The sequence below is a fragment of the Chrysochloris asiatica genome, unplaced genomic scaffold, assembly GCF_000296735.1.
Source record: "Chrysochloris asiatica unplaced genomic scaffold, ChrAsi1.0 scaffold00014, whole genome shotgun sequence".
Classification (NCBI taxonomy): domain Eukaryota; kingdom Metazoa; phylum Chordata; class Mammalia; order Afrosoricida; family Chrysochloridae; genus Chrysochloris; species Chrysochloris asiatica.
The window spans coordinates 23,366,029-23,371,515 of record NW_006408532.1 but is presented as its reverse complement, the minus strand read 5'-3'; positions in this window follow the sequence as shown (position 1 = coordinate 23,371,515).

Here is a 5,487-nt window from a genome sequence, read left to right as displayed (position 1 = left end):
TTGCTTCTTCTATGCAGAGGATCCTATTATCTGCAAATATAGAGAATTTTACTCATCCTTTGCCAATTTGGATGCTTTTAACTTCCTTTTCTTGCCTTGTAGCTCTGGGTAAGACTTCCAGCACGGTATTAACTAGGAGTGGTGATAAAGGACAACCTTGTCTGGTTCCTGTTCACAAAGGGAATACTTTCAGTTTCTCTCCATTGAGAGTACTGTTTGCTGCTGAATTTATTTATATGCCCCTAATTATGTTAAGGGATTTCCCTTCTATTCTTATTTTGTTGACAGAACACAAGATAGAAGATTTCATGGTTCATTTCATAATCAGTAAATCCTTTCTTAAAAGGGGATATTTCTGTTTAAAGTTAAAAGATTATCTGAGGAAAATTCATCCAGCACAATGACTCCATACAGTCTGGATTCCACTGAGAATTGGAACTGCTGTTCTGCATTTGTTCCTGTTCAGATCAGGATTCGTCTATTGAATCTTTGATTAAAATGCTCAGTAATGGTAGCTGGGCACCACACAGTTCTTCTGGTCTCAGGCAACGGAGGCTGTTGTTCTTTCAGGCAGCCAGACACATGTTCCATCTCCTCCTCTGGTGCCTACCTCTCTGTCCTCTACTGTGCCAGGTGAAGGGAGCCCATCTTGGACTGCAGTTGCAAACTTTTAAGATCTCAGGTACTATGTAACAAAGTAAGAGGTAGAACAGAAGCAATGAAAAGCAGCGAACCAAACAACTGTTGTTGTTATTAGGTGCTGTTGATAGTTTAGCTTAATTAGTAAATTGACAACTGTGACCCTTATGATTAGATGAGAAATTAGGGGACAGTGAGTTTATGTTAATGAGGATGCAATAGTCTGGAAAAGGAGCGTGAAATGGCTGTACAACTTAAAGAATGTAATCACTGTCACTGAATTATACATGTAGAACTAGTTAAAACAGTGTATTTTACTGTTTATATTTTTACCAAGAAGAAGGAAAAGAAAGAAACAAGGAATAAAAAAACTCAATTTCCACTTGGGATTACAACAAGTATGTTGTTGTTAGATGCTATTGAGTTTGTTCAGACACATAGCGACCCTACACACAACAGAACAAAACACTGCCCAATCCTGTGCCATCCTCACACATGGTGTTACGTTTGCACTCAATGCTGCTGCTGTGTCAATCTATCTCTTTTGGGGTCTTCCTTGTTTTTGTTGACCATCCGTTTTACTAAGCATGGTGTCCTTCTCCAGGGACTGTTCAGTCCTGCCTAATAACATGCCCAAAGTATGAGCAATGAAGGCTCACTATCCTTGCATCTAAGAAGCACTCTGGCTGTACTGTTTCCAACACAGATTTGTTGGTTCCTCTGATAGTCCATGGTATTTTAATATTCTTATCCAACACCATAATTCAACATCTTATTCACTGTCCAATTTTAACATGTGAATGAAGCTATGTGTATGAGTCCTGGTGTGGTGCTATAGGTTAATGTGCCAGACTGCAAAGCCGTTTTAACTGCAAGGTTGGAGGTTCAAACTCACCAGCTGTTCTTCAGAAACCCTACACAGGGTCGCAACCAACTTGACGGCACTTCACAACAACAATGAAGCTATTGAAAACACCATGGCTTGAGTCAGCTAGACCTTAGCCTTCAAACTGATATCTTTGCTCTTTAACACTGTAAAGAGATCTTGTACAATAGATTTGTCTAATGCAATACTTCATTTGCTTCCATGAGTGCTGATAATGGATCCAAATAAAATGAAGACTTTGACAATTCAATCTTTTCTCCATTTATCATGATGTTATTGATTGATCCAGTGGTGAAGATTTTTGTTTTCTTTACACTGAGGTGCAATCCATACTAAAGGCTGTAGTCTTTGACTTTCATCAGGAAGTATTGTAAGTCCTCCCTGCTTCTAGCAATCGAGGTGTGTCATCGGCATATCTCAGGTTATAATGTTGTTGTTTTCAGGTGCCATCGAGTCGGAACCGACTCATAGTGACCCCATGCACAGCAGAATGAAACAATGTCCGATCCTGGGCCAACCTCACTACCGCCGCCACACTTGACGCCATCAATGATGTCACCTGGCTGATCCATCTCATTGGGGGTCTTCCTCTTTTTCTCTGACCTTCCACCTTACCCAGCATGACATCCTTCTCCAGTGACTGTTCTCTCTGGACAATGTGTCCAAAGTATGAGAGACGAAGCCTAGCCATCTTGGCCTCCAAGGAGCACTCTGGCTACACTTCTTCCAAAACAGATTTATTGGTTCTTTTGGCAGTCCATGGCACTTTCAGTATTCTCCTCCAACACCACAACTCAAAGGCATCAATTCTTCTACAATCTTCCTTATTCACTGTCCAGCTTTCACATGCATATGAGGTTATTGAAAATACCATGGTTTGGGTCAGGTTATAATGAGTCTTCTTCAATTCCTGATGCCATGTTCTTCTTCATATAACAGCTACTCAGATTATTTGCTCAGCATAGATTAAATAAGTATGAGGAAAAGATCTAACCATGATGCACACCTTTTTTTAATTTGAAACCATTCAGTATCCCCTTGTTCTGTTTGAATGACTGCCTATGTCTATGCAAAAGATCCCCTTGAGCACAATGAATTGTTCTGGAATACCCATTCTTTGCAATGGTATCCGTAGTTTGTCATTATCTACACAGTTGAAAGCCTTTGCATAGTCAATAAAGAGCAAATAAAAATTTTTCTGGTATTCTCTGCTTTCAGCCAAGATCCATCTGACGTCAGCAATGATACGCCTCATTCCACTGTTTTGAATTCAGCTTGAATCCAGCTCCCTGCCAATGTATTGTGACAAACATTTTTGAATTATCTTTAGCAAAATTTTACTTGCATATAACAGTAATGATATTGTTTGATGATTTCTGCTTTCCGTTGTGTCCCATCTCTTAGGTATGGACACAAATATGGATCTCTTCCAATCGGTTGATCAGGTAGTTGTCTTCTTTCTTGGCTTACATTAGTGAATGTCTCCAGTGCTTCATCAGTTTGTTAAAAGATTTCTACTTTTATTCTATCGATTATTGCAGTCTTATTTTTCACCAATGCCTTCAGAGCAGCTTGGACTTCTTCCTTTATTACCATTGGTTCTTGATCATATGCTACTTCTTGAAATGGTTGAACATAATTTGTTTTGGTTTTTGACTTTACTAACCCTGCCTCATTCCATCTTCCTTTGATACTTTATACATTGTTCAGTATTTTGCACATAGAATCCATCAACATCACAAGTCTAGGCTTGAATTTTTCTTCCATTCTTTCCAGCTTGAGAAATGCTGTGCATGTTCTTCCCTTTTAGTTGCATAACTTCAGGTATTTGCACATTTCATTATAATACTTGGCTTTGTCTTCTTGAGATGCCCTTTGACATTTTTTTGTACAGCTCTTTTACTTCCTCATTTCTTCCATTTGCTTTAGTACCTCTACACTGAAAAGCAAGTTTCAGAGTCTCTTTTGACATCCATTTTGGTCTTTTCTTTCTTTCCTGTCTTTTTAGTGACCTTTGCTTTCTTCCTGTGTGATGTTCTTGATGCTATCCCACATCTTTTCTGGCCATCTGTCATTAGTGTCCAATGCATCAAATCTGTTCTTGAGATGATCTCTTAAGTTCAGGTGGGATATACTGAAAGTCACATTTTGGTCTCGTGGACTTGTTTTAATTTATTTTTAGCTTCAGCCTGAATTTGAATATAAGTAATTGATCTGTTCAACAATATGTCCCTGGCCAGGTTTTGGCTGATGTTATTGAGCTTTTCCACAGTCTCTTCCCAGTCTGATGTAGTCACCATATGGTGAGGAGGTCCATGTGTACTGTCACCTTTTATGTTGTTTTAAAAGGTATTTGCAGTGAATAAGTCATTGGTTTTGTGAAATCCTATCATGCGATCTCCAGCATCATTTCTATCATCAAGGCCATATTTTCCAACTACTGATCCTTTCTTTTTAGTTCCAGTATATACATTCCAATCACCAGTAATTATCAATACATTTTGGTTGCATATTTGAACAATTTCAGACTAAAGAAGCTGGTCAAATTCTTCAATTTCATCATCACTAGCTTTAGTGGTTGATACACACATTTTAATAATAGTGGTATTAACTGGTCTTACTTGTAGGCATATGGATATTTTGTTATCACAGAAATCATAGTATTTCAAGATAGATCTTGAAATGTTCTTTTTGATAATGAATGTGACATCATTCTTCCTGAATGTATCATTCCGGCATGATTGTCTGAATCAAAATGGCCAATACCAGTCCATTCCAGCTTATTAATAATGCTTAGGATATTGATCTTTATGCATTCAATTTTATTTTTGACAACTTCATTTTCCTAGATTTCTACTTCATACATTCCATGTTTTGATTATTAATGGGTATTTGAAGCTGTTTCTCCTCATTTCAGTGTGCCCTATTAACAAATGAAGGTCCCGGGAACTTTGCTCCATTCATGCCATTATGATCAACTCTACTTTGAGGATATAGGTCTTCCCTGGTTGTAATTTGAGTGCCTTCCTACCTGAAGGGCTCATATTCTGGCACTATATCTGACAATGCTCTGCTGTTCCTCACAATGTTTTCAGTGGTGTTCAAAAGTAGTCCAATTCTCCTTCTACCTGTTATTGTTGTTTTGTTAAGTGCCATTGAGTCTGATCCCACTCATAGCCCCTATGTAGGGTTTCCTGTGAATGGCTAGTGAGTTTGATCTGCTGACTTTATTGTTCAAATCAACCTTGTAGTCCAGTGCATTATCCTACAGTGCCACAAGAGGGCACCTCTCTTTCTTCCTAGTATGTCTTAATCTGTTCACCACAGGTGACCCTACTGGTATTTAAAATACTAGTGGTATAGTTTCCAGCATCACAGTAACATGTAAGTCACCACACGATGACAACCTGACAGACGTTTAGCATATTTTTTTCTCCCACGGGAGTCCCTGGGTAGCGCCAACTGTTAACATGCTCTGCTGCTAACCAGAAGTTTGGAGGATTGAGGTGCCTAGGAATAAAGGCCTGATAATCTACCTCCAAAAAATAATCAGCCAATGAAAACGCTAGAGAGGACAGTTTTACTCTGACACCTATGGGGTTGCCAAGAGTCAGAATTAACTTGATGGCTTCTGGTTGGTTTTTCATTTATACTCTTATTGTATCAAAGATATGAGGGTAAGTAAAAAAGTATTGCTACAAAATTATAGAAAATTTTATGAAACAAAAATATCAAAATAAATATACTCAACATATACTCCATCTAGATTCATGGGGAAATGTCAGGCCCACGGGCCGTTTACTGCTCACCAAATCATTTGGTCTGGCCCTGCAAAGGCAACCACAATTCCAGCCATCACATTGTTGTTGTTGTTGTCAGGTGCCATCGAGTCGGAACCGACTCATAGTGACCCCATGCACAGGAGAACGAAACAATGTCCGATCCTGGGCCAACCTCACTAC